Source organism: Cryptomeria japonica, chromosome 8 (genome assembly GCF_030272615.1).
Source record: "Cryptomeria japonica chromosome 8, Sugi_1.0, whole genome shotgun sequence".
Taxonomy (NCBI): domain Eukaryota; kingdom Viridiplantae; phylum Streptophyta; class Pinopsida; order Cupressales; family Cupressaceae; genus Cryptomeria; species Cryptomeria japonica.
Genome location: NC_081412.1, coordinates 440,015,363 through 440,035,630, shown reverse-complemented (window position 1 = coordinate 440,035,630; position 20,268 = coordinate 440,015,363).

The following is a 20,268-nucleotide window of genomic DNA, read 5'->3' as shown; positions in this document are numbered from 1 at the left end:
TCCTAGCCCATCACTCCTTTTCTATTGGCATGCGTTTACCTTACGTGAATGATTTTATTTTGATCTTATTCCTCTTTTCAGTGTATAATCTCCTGCTTCAGGATTTTGGTTGACAAGAAAATCTCTGAATTCATCAGAGAACTCGTGTTTCATCACACCTGAACTATAATCTTATCCAAATCCTTAAACATCTCCTAGCTATCATCTTTGCCTGTCAAATCAATCTTGAATTGACAAGTCTAGATCCCATTCATTTTTCCCTTTCTCGTGAGCTACAAATGGTGCCTCCAGAAATCCCTCCAAACTTCTCATTTGAAACTCAGCTGTAGATGTCATCTAACTTGGCAAATCTAACAGTCATTTCCTGCAAGCTTAGTAGTTTGAATTTCCAACTGTATCTGTGGACTCACCAAATCCTAACTGGATAGCGCCATATCATCCTTCAACCTAGCTCCATCAGCAACCTCCTAGAAAGCCTTCTTGATCAGATAGGGACATGTGGCATCATCTCGTGATACCGCGGTCCGTAACCACCTTGTAAATTCCATTATGAGAATGCGAGGGTTGTCCGATCTATTCGATCCTTACCACTCTACATATTTCTCGTCAACTCCTTCAGGACTTAAAAATCGAGCACCTTTTACTCTAGGATAAAACATCCTCATTCACTTTGAGCACGTGCAAATTGATGGGATTGTTAGTAGACCGAACTTTACCACATACGAACCGATATTACAAAGCTTTTGACCAGTTGTGCTACTAACCCTGCCGGTTTTGTTGATAACACATGGCATCATCTCATGATGTCATGGTCATTAAAATCCTCACATCTTTGATTTCAAGGAAGCACTAGCCATTGGATCTATCCTTTCTTTAACATATGGTCGGGGTATTTAGCACTTGCTGGACTGAGGAAAAAAATAAGTGTGGGCATTTAAATATTCAGAAGGGAACTGATAATAGGGAAGTTATGCACTTGACTTAGGAAATTTCATCTCACGAACCAGTTGACCAACTTTTTACTTAGGGAAAAGATGGCCTCATTTATGGAAAGGGTACCCCTTCTTTAAGTGGAAAAATTTAATAGTGAAATATATCATTTCTAGGGTTTTCTTCATAAGAATGTAAGAAGTGTCAATAAATCCTAGAGCCTAAGCCTTGAATTGTTCTCAGAGGATATAAGAGACAACTTGAAAATCAATGTTTTGTTCTAAAATTTGAAAATTTTATGCAATCAATTTTCAGGGCTATCACAAACCTCACCTAAATAGATCATTAGCGATGATGACGTACCATGAAGCATTTCAGATTAGGTTCCTTTTCTCATTACGGGTAAGATTAGCAAGGATAACTTGGTCACGTAGGTAAGAGTAAATGTGGCTGTAGCGAGATGAGTCATGTCCAATAATAGAACAAACCATCTAGGAGTCAAGAGAATCATATGCAAGATAATGCAACTCTTCCACTACGAATTCAAAGCGAAAATTAGATTCCTGTAGTTGTGGAATAGACACCAAGGTGGCCATAGCATCTGCTACTCTATTTGCTTATCTAGGAATCTGCCAAGATGATACAAATGTAAAGTATTTCTTGATATCATCCACCATTCTCTTATAAGGCATATCTTTCTCATATCTAGTCTGATATATATCATTGATTTGGTTGATGATTAGCTGAGAACCTCCATAGATGTGTAATTCAACAACCTTCTATTCGATAGCCAACTTGATCCCATTTACCAAAGCTTCATATTCTACAATGTTGTTTGTGCAAGGGAAGAGAATCTTGTAAGCTTTTGGGAATGAATATTTTTTAGGAGTAATAAAAATCATTCCAGCACCAGAACCATGTTGAGTGAAAGACCCATCAAAGAACAACGTCCCATGATTGTTGAGTAAGGTGCATGATGGATTCATCCAGAAATTCTATGTGCAAAGGTTCATTGTCTTCAAGTGGAGAATTAGTAAGTTGATCTGCAATAACCTGTCCTTTGATGGCTTTGTGTTCTACATATTCAATATCAAATTTTCTAAGAACCATGACCCATTTAGCCAATATTACTGTAAGTGTTGCTTTGCTGAGAAGGTATTTGAGTGGATCAATCTTAGCCACCAACTTAATAGAATGTGCTAACATGTAGTGTCTTAATTTTTGTGATGCAAAGACTAATGCCAAACAAGCTTTTTCTATGATAGTATAGTTCATTTCATAGGACACTAAAGTCCTGCTGATATAATATATAGCTCTTTCCTTTTTATTTTCATCATGTTGTGCCAGAAGTGCCCCCAGTGATGTATCTATAGCTGATATGTATAGAATCAATGGTTTACCTTGAATTGGTGGCATCAATATGCATGAGTTTGAAAGATATTCCTTGATTTTTTTTAGATGTTGTTCACAATATTCATCCCAGTTGTACTTAACTCCTTTTCGTAATGCCTTTGTGAATGGTTGAGCTTTATCTCCTAGCTGACAAATAAAGCACCTTATTAATTGGAGATGTCCTTGTAAACTTCTCATTTGACTGATATTCTTGGGCGGAGGCATTTCCATTATGGCTTGGACCTTTTCAAGATCAACCTAGATTCCTTTCTTTGAAATAATGTAAACAAGCAATTTACCTAATGTTACTCTGAATGCACACTTTTTTAGGATTTAATTGGAGCTTGAATCTTTTCATTCTATCTAGTATGAGGCCTAGTTCTTGAGGCCCATTTCTTAGATATGTGTGGATCTCTTCATGGTTTTTACTAGGGTGTCATCAACATAATCTTCCATGTTTTTGTCCATCATATCTGGAAGATAGTGGTTACTTCTCTTTTGTAAGTCTCTCCAACATTCTTTAGTCAAAATAGCATGATGTTCCAGTAGAAGGTTCCCCATGCACATGTGAAGGTTGTCTTTTATTGATCCTTAGGAGCTATCTTGATCTAATTATAACCAGAGAATCCATCCATTAAAGAGTACATCTCATATCCAACAATCATATCCACTATCATATCAATGTTGGGAAATAGAAAATCATCTTTCAAACATGCTTTGTTGAGATCCCTGAAGTTTGTGCAAACCCTAATAGATTCATCTGGCTTTGATACAAGTACTATGTTTGATATCCATTCTGCATAGTCTATAGCTCTGATAAATCCAACTTTTAGCAATTTTTTGAGTCCAACCTACTGGAAAATGCACACTCCAATGAGATATTGTAGGTGATTGAAGGTTTTGTCATTGACGGGAACCTTACAATCCTATGACACCACCAAGGCAATCCACCGGCACTAGCAAGGTCAGATTCTACACCGACACACAGACCACCGGCACCAGTAGTGAAAGGAAGCATACCGGCATAGAAGACGACAAGAATTTTGTACATGTTTTGTTTTAGAATATAGTACCAGATTCTTAGATATATCAATTGTTGCAGTGTTATCATAATAGACAGTTATAGGTTCCTTGCATTTTACCTTTATGTCTTTCAACATTTGTTTGAGCCATAGTACCTGTGTACAGTTAGTTGCTGCTGCAACATATTCTAATTCTACTTTTGATAAAGATGTACAACTTTGTTTCTTACTCAACCAAGAAACTAGTCTGCTTCCAAGAAAAATGCTCCGTCGGTGGTGCTTTTTCTATCATCCACATCTCCTACCCAATTTGCATCTATGTATGCACATAGTTCAAAATTTTCATCTCTAGGATACCATAATCCAAGATTTGTAGTGCCTTGTAAGTACCAAAAAATCCTTTTTACTGTTGATTCATGATTTTCTCTAGGATTACTCTCAAATCTTGAAACAATACATACTGCATTCATGATATCAGATCTGGTTTGTGTCAAATACAGTAAACCTCCTATCATAGATTTGTACCTTGTTGGATTAACAGGTGTAGATTCATCCCTTAAAGATAGTTTGTCATTTGTAGTCATAGGTGTGCTTACCGATTTAGAGTTCTCCATCCCAAATTTCTTTAGTAACTCTTTTAAGTATTTGGATTGACTTAAGAATATACCTTTGTCAGTTTGTGAAATCTGCAATCCTAAAAAGAATCTTATTTCACCAATCATAGACATTTCAAATTCTTGTTGTATTTTAATAGAAAAGTCTTTACACAATCCATCTTCTCCTCCAAAGATTATATCATCAACAAAAACTTCTATAGTCAAGATGTCATCATTAGTCACTTTACAATATAAGTTGTTGTCATCGTTACCTTTAGAAAAACCAATTTTCAAAAGATACTTATCCAATCTTGCATACCAAGCTCTTGGAGCTTGCTTTAATCCATACAAAGCTTTCCTTAACCTGCAAACCATATCTTTGTCATCTGTCAAAGAAAATCCATTAGGTTGTTCAATGTAAACTTCCTCTTCAAGATCTCCATTTAGAAATGCACATTTAATATCCATTTGATATACTTTTTAGTTCTTGTGTGCTGCAAAAGCCAAAAATAATCTGACTGCCTCAATTCTAGCTACCGGTGCAAAAGTCTCATTATAATCAATTCCTTCTTTCTGAGAATAAACCTTACACACTAGTCTTTCTTTATTTCTGATAACCTTTCCATCTTCATTAAGTTTGTTTCTGAATACCCATTTGGTTTCAATTACATTTTTATCTTTAGGCCGGGGAACTAATGTCCAAGTGTTATTTTTCTCAATTTGTTCTAATTCTTCTTCCATAGCTATAAACCAGTACTGGATTTGGCATAGTAGATGCTATTTTGAAGTAGTACAAGACATTGGATTTATATAATCCATTTTGTAAGTTAGTGAGACTTCCCATTTTGTAATTGAGCAGTGAGCTCTAGGCACTTGGCCTTCCTGCATGTGCAAGCCCCTATTGTAGCAGTAATATTCTCTTATTGGCCAGTAAGTGAATATTGTGGGTCACAAATCCCACTGAGGTTTTTCCCACACCGGGTTTCCTCGTTAAACTACTGTGTTATGGTGTGTTTTTCATGTGGTTGATGTTATCTCTATTTATTGCATTATTTCTTGTTTACTGGTACACAGTATTCATATGCTTTACATGTTTTAATTTAAGAAAATCTTTTAACTGGTTAGATACTGAATCACCCCCCCCCTCTCAGTATCTATGGGAATCCTAACAATTGGTATCAGAGCTTAGTCCTCTTTTGCAGAAGTTTAACAGCTTGAGGAGATCCAATGTCTACTAACTATTTCAGGAAGGATGGTCCTAAACTTGATGGAACCAACTATGGCATATGGAAGATCAGAATGGAGACACATCTAAATTGCATTGGAAAGGACATCTAGGAAGTTACAAAGAATGGCTATACTGCTCCTACTTCCAGTCAGCCTAATCCACCTAACTTGACTAAAGATGAGGAAAATGATTGCAAAGCAAGAGAAGCACTTTTGAGTGCATTAACAGATCAACAAATCATGGGATTATCAAACAGATCAACCGCTAAAGCTATTTGAGATCATTTGGAAACATTGAATGAAGGAGATTCCACAGTCAAAATTGTAAAACTTGAAATCTTTCGGGTCATGTATGAAAATATGAAAATGGAAGAAGATGAAAGGATTTCTGCTTTTATGGAAAGAGTTAATGAAATTATTTTGGGTATTAAATATTGTGGAGGAACCTTAAGTGAAGATGAAAATGTTTCAAAAGTTTTAAGAGGATTGCCACAGGTATATAAAATGAAGGTTACTGCTATAAATGAATTAAGAATAATGCCTAATACATCAGTAACTAGGGATACATTGATTGGAAAACTTTTAGCTTTTGAAATTGAGGAATTTGGTCCTGTTGCTACTATAAAGATAGATTTAGCCTTTAAAGCATCTGCATCATTATTTGACAAATTTGATTGGAAAGCCTTTTATGCAAGATAACTTGAGGAAAAGCAGGAAGAATATAGAAATCCTAAACCTATCAAAGTATACCAAAAAGATAAGGATAAGGGAAAAGGCAAGGTTGGTGGACCACCTAGCATAAAAATAATATATAATCTATCCCTACCACCTCTGGATACTCCACCAGTAGTTACCACTGACAATCAACCGACTAGTGAGAGTATAGACATACCACAACAGGACACAAATCCCAACTTTGAGGTGTTATACACAGTGGACATTGATACTCAAAAGGTCAATATTGTGGTAGATAAGGATACAACTGGGAAAATAGATATGGCTAATGAGCCACTGGTAACAGATGGTACTGAAGGTAAACCGACAGATGATAACACTGAGCAATAGATAGAGCAACAGGCTCCATCACAACAATAGGTTCACACAGAGACAGTACCACTGGCAACAACCGAACAATCCAAACCTTTGCTTAAAGAAATGGAAACACAAACTGACCTACCAGAGGTCACCACAAGAAAGGATATTGCTCCCATCGGTGGGATATAGAGTGTTGGCTCTTCAAATGTAGAATTCAAACCAACTAATGTGACAGAAGCTCTTTTGGATTCCATAAAGAAGATAACAGATTGTAGCTCACAACCATACAAGGCAATAGATGATACCATTCCAATTTTAAAAATGATAGCACCTAAATGTAATATAGATAATAAATATTCTTTGAGTCAACTTGACACTTTGTCTAAGTATATTACAGAAAACACTGTGAGAGTTGAAAAAATAAAAGAGGGAGCATTCAAGGAGAGATTAGAGAAGGAAAAACATAAATTCTTTGAGGAAGAAATAAAGAAGTGTACAAGACAATTTGACACACTTCTACCGAAATTGTGTAGTACATTGAAGGAATTTAAAAATTTATACAGGGATACATGTAAACTAGCTTTTTGATAGTAGATATAGACCAGAAGATCAGCAAGATACAAGAAGAAATAAATCAACTAGCTAACAATTTCATTAATTTATCTGATTCATTATCAGTTTTTGAGCAGAAAATAATAGGTTTTGAGGAAGAACTATAAAAGTTGGAAAGAGAAAAGGAAAGAATAAAAGGAAAGGCTAAAGATCTAAAATGGAGACTTAGTCCAAAATTGGACTACCTTGCCTCCTTAAGGAAAGAAATATCTGATGCTTTGATTCAAGGATAGAAAACACCGACAGAGCAAATGCAACACCTCACCGATACAGTTCAGAGGACAAAGGCCACAATAAAAGACAACAAAAAGTTCATTGAAAGCCTGAATCTGATTTTGGCAGATCTTTTTCAGATTGTAACCAACCGGTTACAAGGGTGAAACTGGAAGCCACACTCAATTGACACTTTGACAACCTTTTCCATTGATGCCAAAGGGGGAGTAGTGGAATGAGAAAAATAATCAGTAAATGACTCATCAACTCAGGGGGAGTACACATTCTTTTGGTACTCAATTTTTGGTAAGACAATTTCAGCAGACTCCTTTTGGATGACATTTTGGATTTTTCTCATGAGTGTTGCCATCAATGCCAAAGGGGGAGATGGTTGGTAAATGCACACTCCAATGAGATATTGTAGGTGATTGAAGGTTTTGTCATTGATGGCAACCTTACAATCCTATGCCACCGACAAGGCAATCCACCAGCACTAGCAAGGTCAGACTCTACACCGGCACCGACAGTGAAAGGAAGCATACCAGCACAGAAGCTGATAGGAATTTTGTTTGTAATTTATTTTGTTAATTATTGTAAAATCATTGTAAGCCGACTTGGCAAGTTGTAAAATGACTCATATATATAAGAGATCATTGTATAACATTTTGATAACAATGGAGGAATGTAATTAGGCGAAATAATGCAGACCTATTATGTGAATTATAGGTTAAGGGTTTATGTATGAAGCAGAGCTATAAACTGGTACTAGATCTGGCATAGTAGATGTTATTTTGAAGCAGTACAAGACATTGGATTTATATAATCCATTTTGTAAGTTAGTGAGACTTCCCATTTTGTAATTGAGTAGTGAGCTCTAGGCACTTGGCCTTCCTGCATGTGCAGGCCCCTATTGTAGCAGTAATATTCTCTTATTGGCTAGTAAGTGAATATTGTGGGTCACAAATCCCACCGAGGTTTTTCCCACACCGAGTTTCCTCATTAAACTACTGTGTTATGGTGTGTTTTTCATGTGGTTGTTGTTATCTCTGTTTATTGCATTATTTCTTGTTTACCGGTACATAGTATTCATATGCTTTACATGTTTTAAGTTAAGAAAATCTTTTAACCAATTAGATACTGATTCACCCCCCCTCTTAGTATCTGTGGGAATCCTAACACAACCTTGACTACCAGTGCTACATGAGGATGCATCTTATGGAGTTTTTCCTTCACTAGTTTAACTCTTGTTGTAATAGAGATATTATGCATGATGAGATCTAGATCTAGACCTATCATATCAGAGTATGTCCATGCAAAGTTGATCTTCTTTTCTGAAAAGAGGTCACTCAAATATTTTAACTCTTCTGCTAATAGTGATTGAGCTAAATTGATCATATGCGGTGTCTCTTGACTTCCAATATTTACTGGTTGAGTTGGTTCAATCAATATTGAAGACATTTCTTGGAAGTGACTTGGTAGCATATCAAGTATCTCACCCTCAGGTGCCTCGGAGAGGTTTTCACCCTTAGGTACGTCCTTTATTTTTACTTTTCTTTGTTCTGACACCGCAACAATGTGGTTGTCATTATCATAAATTTTATTTTTCTTTTTGTGACTAAGATACTTGATGTCTGTCTCAGTCATGTGCTCACTTTGCTCACTAGTGGAAGAGTCCATTGGTTCAACTGCATTGAGATAGAAGGCTAATGTGTAGTCATTGGCAAAGGTAGGTATATTAAAAGCTTGGTCATGAAGAGTATAGTCAATCAGTTCAGGATGTACCAAGGATAAAGTTTGAATAGGTTCAAGGGAGTTCATGGTATTATCATCATAACTTCAGACCGACAAGTCGAGTTCCAGAAAACTACCTTTCTTAGGTGTCTCGAGAATAGGAAGAGTTACAACATGATTATCGAAGTGCATGTTAATATTTAGTGGACCTAACCCAAAAGACCTACTCCTAGAATCATCCCCTACTTTAGATTGGACTACATATTATGGTGTGACAGTAACAGGTTCAACAGGCACAATCTCAAGATTCATGACAGAGTAGTCATAATTTGATGTCGAATAGGTATTGTCATAAATAGAGCTTCTGTCGGAGTTATCAAAGTAATAAGATGAAGCTTCTGACTCTTCTTCAAGTGATTGAGTAAAATTATGTATAGTATCAATACCTACATCTTTGATGTTGCAAGTTCCTTCATGATTTGGTTCTTTGATCACTTGTATTTTACATACCTGTTGACATAACCTTGATGGTTCTGTTAGTCTCTGTCGTCTTTTCCATTTGGATTTCTCTAGACTAATGACTGGTCCTGCTTCTATAGCTTCTAATTCTTCTTTTGTAGTTCCATACCTAATTTTTTCTATCTCATTAGAGGGAGAATTTGCTTGTGCTCTTCCTTTTTTCAGCTGTTGTTCATAGTTTGCTTGTCTTTTTAGTCTGATTTCCTCTATTTCCTTTTGTAACTTTAAGCAGATTTCCTCTTGTGCTTCATCTATGATATTACTAGATTCATCAAGAGTTTCTATAGTAGATGTATCTGATAGATGATCTGGACCCCATTCATACTCATTTGAGTCAGTTTATGAATTATCTATTTTTTGGCTACCTGTATATACGACTGAAATGTTCAGTGGTGCAAACAACTCTTTAATTCTTTTGATTTATTCTCTCATGTCTTCTGGGATTTCTACTCCTTGTAGTGTTATCGCTGATACAATTGGAACTTCAGTACCAGTTGTTTCTTCTCTCTTGATTGCCAATTCTTCTTGTTTATTTTCATACTCTTCTCGATTTTGCTAAGTATTGATTTCCTGTGATGTTGAAGGTAGTATATTTTTCCTCCACTTAGTATGTTTATGATCTGATGACTTTCTTGGATTGTATCTGAGTCCATATTCATCATGTGTAGACTTAGTTTGAAGTTGAATAGGTTCAACAATACCTTCTTGACATTTTCCTAGAAGACCGATACCTGAATATCCCATGTGTTGAATCATCTTATAGCCTAGACCATATTGTGCTAGGGAAATTTCACAATGTCGTATTTCTTCTTTTGCATTATCTTCTCTGAAAATCCATTTGAGAACAACATCCTCCTCTATTTCATCTGCAAGGGAAGTAGAGGACTGTATAAAGAGACCATCATAAATGACATTTGGAGTTGAAGTTTGTGGCTTCATAACCTCTGATGGTTTTCCCGACTGTCTTGGCGATGGAGGAAGAGACATTAGTGAAAGTATAGGCTCTATTTTGTATCCATCCATGCCAGTATCTATGATTTTCAACTTCTTTTCTAAATATTTCATCAAAGTTTCTAAACTTTCAACTGTACAGGCTGCTCTATTATGAGGAACAAAAGCATCAGTACTCTGCATTAATGTATTATAGGTATATCTTGTATCAACAAGAATACTGACTTCAACTCCATTATAAGGAAATTTCAAGCACTAATGATATGTAGATGGTACTGCTTCCATTTCGTGAATCCATGGTGTGCCCAGTAAGATGTTGTATAAAAGAGGAAGGTCAAGCACCTGAAAGATAACATCTCTTTCCATAGTTCCTACCATGATTGGTAATAGTACCAGACCTTTGGAGGTTCTTTCTTCTTCATTATAAGCTTTGATTGTTATTTTCTTTGTTGGATCAATGATATTTTCAAAAAATCCCAGCTGTGTGAGTAGATTGTAAGTACAAATATTCAACCCAACACCTCCATCTATCAAAATATGTTTAACTCATCATTTATGGATCATAGCTTCGATGTGTAATGGTTGGTTATATGGGTGATTCAGTGAGTTGTCATCTTCTTCAAAGAAAGTGAGGTGGTGAAGTCAGGTGACCCACTATAGATTGAAACTAATCTACATCTAAATCTTTAGGGACATTAGTAGTGAGTAAATATTTGTCCACGATCTCTCTATGAGCAGAAGAGATCTTAAGCAGTTCAAAAATGAAGATTTGAGCATTAGTTCTTTTCAATTGTTCGATGATGTTATAACCAGGAGAGGATGATGAAGCGAGCTGCTTAGATTTAGCTGTGATTGTATCTGATTGTCTGTTTGGTAGGTTAGATATTGTTTGAGCAGAAGTTGAGGAACTAGCTCCTTAGAGAGTAACCTCCTTTTGAGCGTGGGTCACAACATTTGCAATTTGTGCTTGATTTTGTTTATCTTTGATTATGATCACATTGCAATATTTAGGTTGTGAAGATTCAATCATGTTGATCACGTTGTCATTGTTGGTGTAGGTGTAATTAACTTTGGCACCTCCCTTTGATTTTGAGGAATCACCTTGTTCATAAGCAGGTAAGGGATCTTTAAAAGGTTTGTGATCAACATTAGTCGTGTGATTTCCAACAACGATTTTCCAGCGTCGATGAGGTCTTAAATTTCATGTTTGAGCTTCATGCAGTTGTTTGTTGTATGACACTTGTTTCAATGGTATTCACAGTATTCGTTTTCCCTCCACCATTTGGGTTTAACTTCTAGATCATATGGTCTAGAGTTGTCTGGAAATGTTATCAGGTCATTTGCCAATACAGTTTTAAAAGTTGATTAATATGATTCATCCAGAGGAGTGAAGTCGCATTTAGGTTTTGAAAGCCAAGGTTTATCTTTAAACCACTCTCTTAATTTTTTTGGAGGATTTTTTGCTGCAGTTTCAGCTGCTTTGAGTGCTTGTGTGCCGCTAGCCAGATTAAATATTGTGGATTTTGATTTTTCTTTAACAATGTCTACCACTCCATCATTAACAACATTTTTGTTGTTATCTTTGTCATATTTCTAGTATTTGTTCTTTTCTTTAGAACTAGAACCTTGTTGTGTTTCTTTCCAAAGTGATATATCTCCTTTCTTTATAAACACATCTTCCATTCTGAGGGCATTATCTACCATTTTGTTGAATGAAGGGTAAACTTTCATTTGGATACTGTATTTCAATTTAGGGATCAGGTTATTGACAAATATATCCATCTTCTTAGAATCTGGAATAGGCTGCGAATATATAGAGAACATCTTTCTCCAAGGTTGAAGAAAAGTGAGAAAGGGCTCTCCCGTTTTCTATTTGGTATTGCAAATCTCAATCATAGTGACTAGATGACAAATTTTATAGGAGTATTGTTGTAGAAACAATTTGATTAATTCCTCAAAAGTTTTGATTCCCATAGGTAGGCTTGAAAACCATTCCATAGCTTGTCCTCCTAAACTTCTCGGGAAAAGGCGCATGAGATATGTTTGTTCCTGCATGAATTCCATACATACAGTACAAAATTCTCTGACATGGTTGTGAGGATATGCATTTCCATCATATTTGTCAAACTTAGGAATCTCCACTCTTGAAGGAAATGGAGGCATGTAAATTTTTTTGTTAAATGGAAATGGGCATATTGTGTCCAGGGAATATTGCTTTGATGATTTATCCTTGTTTTTCAGTTCTGTAATTCCAGTCTGTAACGCTTGAAATTGTTTGTTTACCAGCACTAAAGGTGTCTCTTCCTCTTTAGTGATAAGGGTTTCAATGTTATAATCAATAGGAAGTTTAGCACCTTGCTTTGCTAGCTCTAGAAAATGGTCTTCCTTTTCTCTAGACATAATGATCTTCATCATCTTTTAGAAATGTTTATCGTTTAGACATTTATTTATAATAGTTTCTGTAGGTTCAGAGGTTTCAGAATCACTTGATGAGGAATCACTGTCAGTAGCATGAGTGGTGAGGATGTCATAAGTATCATTTTTAGTAGCTTGTCTTTCTTGCCTTTCTCCAGACATGGTGGGAGATAAGGGTTAGTAAAAAATTGGTAGATTTGACAATGAAGGCTTACTAGAGACGAGTTCTTCTACAAAGAATGGATTGTCATTTGATGAAAAGGATTGTCCTTTACCTTTGTAGTTTTCTTGTGATAACTTCTAGTTTGAACAGGCATTTATGACTGATATGACCAAGAGTCAAATGTGATGCAGATGTCAAGATCAAATTGGAGCTAGTTGTTCATTTAACATAGTGATTTGAGAGAAGTAACTAAGATTTAGTCTAGTTTCAGGAAAGATCTATCTTGTGTAAGACGTGATCTAAGCAACATAGGTTTGATAAGTAGTTGATTGAACTAGCTGAAAGATGATCAACAAAATCATGCAACGCAAATGGCAGGCATACACTGTCGAGATTGCTTATGCTCAGGATTATGATAACCAGTTTTATGCTCATTGTAGACTGATTTGGGAAAATTTGACTATTTTGATTGACAAGATCATGAATTTGTACGACAAAGTTTTTAGACCCAAATGATAGTTTAGCTATTTCCAGACGATAAAGACAGTTTTTTGTATGAGTTACTGCCTGATTTTGTACGACAATTGGGCAGACTCCAGATGATAATCTATTGAATGTGATGTATATTCGTACGACAGATTGTAAAAGGTCATACGATAGTTCTTCAGACTCGTACGATAGTTTTAGCAGAGCTAGATGATAAACTATTAAGTTCAATGAAGGCTCGTATGACAATATGAATGTAGCAGAACAACAATTCAGCAGACTTGTACGGCAAAGGATTGGACAGAGACGAGATTCTGACAGACAAAGTTTCAATGACTGACAAAGACCAATTTTTGATAAGGACTAAGTTTTTTTTATGACTGACAGAAACCAGTTTTGGACACGGACAGAGTTTTGATCACTGAGTTTTTGATGTTTTTAATTTGTTTTTTCCAGTTTTAGTATTTCAGTTTCAGTTTCGGGAATGAAAACACAGTAAACATGCAAGATGTATAATTACTTCAATCACAACATGCCAACCCTACAAAAGTTGGCTTAGAGAAGAAAATATTTGCTTGCTGACTTAGGTACACACCCAATAGCTAATCAGAATACGACCGTTGATTCTCATGCAATGGATTCTCAATGCTGTATTAGCCAACTCCAAATGCTAATGGGGGCACGATATGGCAAGTGTCTTGGGAGAGTTACTATCTCTCTTGCACAAATATTATCCCCCGTTCGGAGGTGAATCGGGTAGTTTCTATCTTATAGTTCTTAGTCAGGAATTTCATTCGAAATTACCCCTTGAAGTCACGCAAGCATGATTGAGGCCTATAGCTTGACAAGGTACCAAAACAAGTTGTAGTCACATAAACATGATTGAGACCACGAGGCCCTACAAAACGCTCGATATGAGATCTCAAAGAGAAAATTAAAATAACCCCATCCTCTGAGACTTTAATCACCAGAGGCCTATTTATTATAGTGAGTTGGAATGCCCAAGTCTAGCTATACTCACTTGGGTCATTCTCACAAGGTGATTACTTTTTTCCACTATGACAGGCCTGCCAAAGGTACACAAATCTGAAAACTTAGGACAAGCTTTGAGGGTCTAGATTTTTGACTCTCTGTAAACGACAAGAGCATACTCTCCTACCTCTCAAATTTTTCTTCAAGCACAAAAGACAGATTTGTTCATTAACTAGATAGCAATTTAAGTGCCTAAAAAATTGAACTTTAAAGAATACACGATGTTTGGTCGATTCTTTTTAGACAACCTACAAGAACAATGCATTAGTAATCATTTTGCTTTTGATTCTTTGACAAGCATATGTTCGATTGATAGGTTCTTTGACAAGTGTTCTGCAGAAAATCAGTTAGGCTATAAAAATCTCAAGCAGACACAGAAGACAGACCAAGGTTAGTGTCAGTGTTAGTAAAATCCAAATTTAACTCATGAAAAATCCTAGAAAGTATATTGTTTTTGAAATGAGAAAACAAAAATTTGTATGACAATCTATACCTTCCCGTACGAGTATTCTCAAAAGCCCGAATGACAAAACACAAAAAAAAAATAGTCAGAGGAGAAACTTGTACAATTATTCTCTCTGAAGCGCATGATAAAAGACAGGTCTTGACAGATGTCGTACGATGAAGGATATATACTCGTATGATCTTTTGCAGAGGTTGTACAGACGAGACCTGAAAGATTAAAAAAGTGATTTTGAGGCTGAAGGATTGAATTTTGTGCCCAAGATGGGTGCCAAAAATGTGTTTGAAAAGTGGACCTGCATCTGTATTTTGAATACACAACACTTCAATTAAGTCATTAGATACATGGTTAGTAAATCAATCAACAATGAATAATAAACCATCACAAAACGACCTATTGCCTTCTAGTAGATGTGATTTTTGTCTTGCTCTTAGATTTCATATGCAATACCAATGACTAGACAATATCTAAACGAATGATTTAATCTATATGTATGAAATTGAGCTAAATGAATGCAAGATTTAAGCTAGATATGCAAGATTAATCTAACATGATTTAAGTAATATTAAGCTAGATGATTAAATTAATATGCAATAACTAATATGTAAATATTCTCAATGCACAAATCTCAATGAACCTAGAGAAAAAACAACATGATAACAATATATTCTCTAGGATCCTTGAATGAGAGATGAGAGCCTGAATTTATAAAAAATTCAGAAAGAAACCAAAGGCTGAGATCAAATGATGATTAGCGGTCAAGATTTTCCAAGAGGAAGCACAATCCAGGTGAATTGATGTGATTGGTTGCTTTTCTCAGTTTTAAAGGAAATTGAACTAAAATTAAGATAAGATCAGAAAAAATGGATTTATTCTCTATTTCATTCAATTTTGAGATTTAATTGTTTTAATTGCTTTTCTTGATATTTTTCAATTTTAACTCTTTTTCAAGATTATCTCCATTTGATTTCTTTTCAATTTTTAATTCTTTTTCATTAATTCATTTTTTGATGATTTAATGGCAAATTAATTTATTTAATTAAATATACTAGGATATTTGTTTAAAAAAATGATTTACTTGAAATGATCAAATAATTGAATTATTTAATTAATTAAGAGTGATTAATTTGCCATGTGACACTTGATGATTTAAAAAATTAATTGTGTGCTCAAGATTAATTTTAATTGCCTTTGGTTAGGACCTTGGTGATGTTGTCGAGATTAGGGGCCCATAGTTTAGATGACCATTTTTAGGGTATTACATTACTGATTGATGATTATTCTAGAATGATGTGGGTTGTCTTTTTGAAGGAAATATCAGAGGCATTGGACAAATTCAAGACATTCAAAGCAAAGGTTGAGACTAAGACAAGATTGAAGGTAAAATGTCTGAAATCTGACAAAGGGGAATTTTGTTTCGGTGAGTTTGATTCATTCTGTGAGAAGCATGGGATTAGAAGACAATTATCTTCTCCTAGAACCCCATAGCAAAATGGAGTTGTTGAAAGGAAGAATAGAATTGTCTTGGATGTTGCAAGGACTATGTTGATTGAAGGGAATGTTCCAAAGATCTATTGGAGATAAGTTGTTAGCACTGTTATTTACACATTCAACCGAGTGCATATAAAAGCTAATATCAGTAAGACTCTTTATGAGCTATGGTTTGGTCATGTTCCTACAGTGAGATATTTCAAAACTTTTGGAAGCAAGTGTTATATCAAGATGGATGAGAATATAGGAAAGTTTGATGCAAGAAGTGATGAAGGAATTTTCTTGGGATATTCAACAAATAGAAAAGCCTACCGGTGCTACAATAAGAGACTAAGAAAGATAGTAGAAAGTGCAAATGTGAAGGTTGATGAGAATTGTGGAAAAAAAATCAGAGCATGCAAATATGATGATGGTCAACATATTTTTCTAACACCTATTCAAACTAAAGAATTGAAGCATAATGATCTGGTAGAGACAGTTGATCCAGATATTGCTTCTATCGATGGAGAGATTCAAGAACTTGAAAGTCAGAATATTTAGAAGACTCTGAGGTATGTAAGATTGAATCACTTTGAAAATCAGATTATTGGTGATAAAAATAAAGGTGTGATGACTAGAAGATGGCTAGTTGTTGAAGAGGTATGTTTAATTTCCAAAATTGAACCTAAAGATGCTGTTGAGGCTTGCAAAGATGACAATTGGATAAGGGATATAGAAGAAGAATTGAATCAGATAAAAAAGAATAACACATGAGAACTTGTGCCTATACCTAAAGATAAGAATATGATTGGTACTAAATGGGTATTCAAGAACAAATTGAATGAAGTTAGTGAAGTTGTCAGAAACAATGCAAGATTGGTATGCAAAGGATATTCACAAAAGGAAGGTATTGATTATGAGGATACTTTTTCTCTGGTAGCTAGACTATTTCTTGCATATGTTGCCTATAAGGATTTCAAGGTATATTAGATGGATGTCAAGTCATCTTTTCTGAATAATGATCTTGAGGAAGAAGTCTACATTGAGCAACCTGATGGATTTTCATTATCAAATGATGGAGACATTTTATTCAAACTAAAGAAAGCTCTTTATGGATTGAAACAAGCCCCTAGAGCCTGGTATGCTAGATTGGATAAGTACTTGCTGAAATTAGGATTTAATAAAGGTACTGCTGATAGTAATCTATACTTCAATATTGAGAATGATAACATCTTGATTGTTGAAGTTTTTGTTGATGATATTATCTTTGGAGGAGATGATAACTTGAGTATGAAGTTTGTCAGTGATATGTAGAAAGAATTTGAGATGTCTATGATAGGAGAGATGAAATTTTTCTTAGGTTTGCAGATTTCACATACTGGAAAAGTTATTTTTATATCTCAAACTAAATATATGAAGGAATTATTGAAGAAGTTTGGGTTAGAAGACTCCAAACTGGTTGGAAAGTTCCTATGGTGACTAGCTGCAAATTACCTAAAAATAATGAATCTCCAAAAGCTAATTAGTCTCTATAAATATCTATGGTTGGTGGACTTCTAGATTTGACTCAGACTAGACTAGACATTATGCATGTAGTGTGCATGGCTACTAGATATCAAGTTGATCTGAAAGACATTCGTGTCACTGTTGTAAAGAGGATATTCAGATACTTGAAAGGAACTGTGGATTATGGTTTGTGGTATCCGAGGAATGATTATTTCATGTTATGTGCTTACACTGATGCTGATTGGGCTGGTGATGTTGATAACTAGAAGAGTACCTCCAGTGGTGCATTATTTTTGGGTAAGAAATTGGTTTCATGGGTGACTAAGAAATAGGATTCAGTGTCCTTATCTACTACTAAAGTTAAGTACATTATTGTTGCTAGTAACTGCACTCAGGTAGTTTGGATGAAGAAAATGTTGAAGGATATCACAGTTATCTAGGATGAGACTACTGTCATATAATGTGATAATTCCAATGATATTAATATGTCAAACAACCCAATAAAATATTCAAAGACTAAACATGTGTCAATCAAATATCATTTCTTGAGAGAAAAATTTAGTGAAGAGGAAGTGAAGCTGGAGTATATGTTTACAAAGGAACAAATTGTTGATATTTTCACTAAGCCTTTGCCTGTAGATACATTTGTCTATTTGAAAGACAAGTTAGGGGTCTCTACCCCTCCTGATGGGAACTAGATGGATTGGGTTGCATCAATCTAGTGGACTTCACAGTCTTATCTCTTTGTCTGGATTGATGAGTTGGTGTTGCTACTATGTTGGAGTAGTCAGTATGTTTAATGGAGAGAGTAAGTTTGGTTTTTCCATTTTGAGAATCTTTGGCATTATTGTCAAAGGGGGAGAGAAGCACGTGAAAAATTTGAGAATCTTTGGCATTATTGTCAAAGGGGGAGAGAAGCATGTGAAAAATTATTTTATCTGCTTAATCTTAGGGGGAGTTTGTTGGATATATTTTCTTTATTTGCATTGATTATTTTTAACATTCATATGTTGTCATCAATATCAAAGGGGGAGATTGTTGGAGATTGTTGCTGCTAGGATATGTTGTTGTCATTGATGTCAACATATTCTTGTGATTTATTACTTTGGTGGTTGTAGATTGGTTTATTGGGATCATGGTTTGGTGTATGGAGTATTTATAGTGTCATTATGTCTTTCTATATTGGTTTTGGTGATCTGAGAAGCTTAATTGATCATATCATATGATCTAGTTTGCAGTTTATTTTTTTTATCAATGCTTTGTAGAGTTTGGTATTTCCTTCGGTATATTCTGGTGTGATCATATCTTGAGCTGAGATTTTGGGAGATTTTTTGGGATGTTCATGTGTATCTTTATTTCAGATGGTTCATGATTTGGTGCTCTGCAAGTCATCTTTCTTCATGATAGTTATTGTTGTTTGATTACTCTTGAGTTTCAGATGTCGATTGATGAAGATTTGATAAGTGGTGTTGGTGCAGTTGTTACTGATGATTCTAATGTAATTGTTGGTGTTTCCTAATTATGTCCTTTATTTTAAGGTCTACATTGATTGTGTGATTTTTTTGTGATTTTGTTGAACTGGTGATGTTCTTCATGTTATGCAATATTCTTGGTGGTCTAGCATGTTGCAGTTGATCTTGGTGTGATTTTCGGTGGTGTTGCATATTTGGAGATTTGGTTTAGGTCCATGTTATATCATGTATATCATTATATTGTTTAGGTGGTTGATCTTTGCATCATATGATGTAATTTTGTAATTGTGAGTTGAGGGTTTAGCCAAAGTTGTTGTTAAGGTTGATGAATTGTATAAATAGGTGATATAGTCATGTAATTTAGGTATTGAGGTTGTGTCTGCATTATCAGAGAGTGGTGAATGTGTGAATAAGGGATTCATCTTTTGGTGTGGTGTATTGAGCAGAGATTGGTGTAGAGCATACAAATATGCTTAACCAGATCTGTCATCAGGCATGTGCATATGCTATTACTGCAGTTGATTCCTTTTGGATTGTACTCTGAATCTTATTGTAAGTTAGTGAGACTTCTATGGGGGTTGTAGCCTTATAGGGTATTGTATCTTGAGTTGTAAGCTCTAGGAAATGTTCCTGAATGTTGGTGTATTCCCCATTGTAATTATTTTCACATACTACTTCAAAGTATCATCTTATTGTGGGTAGTTCCCACCGTGGTTTTTCCCTTAACCGGGGTTTCCATGTCAAAATCTCAGTGTTGTGTGTTGTGCTATCAATTTTCTTATCTTTTTTGTTGCTGTAGTTTATCAGATCTATATTTGTGGTTGAGTTTGTTGATCCGGTGAAAATTGATTCAACCCCCCCCCCCCTCTCAGTTTTCTCTCATTGTTGTTGCCAACAAACCCCTACTACATATGTTTTAATGATAAATGATGAGAGCAATAGAAATAAGCCTTGGTTAGTGGAGGAATTCCTGTATTGCAAGACATATGACAAAACAATAGATTAAATGTAGCTAGACAATAGATATATTAAG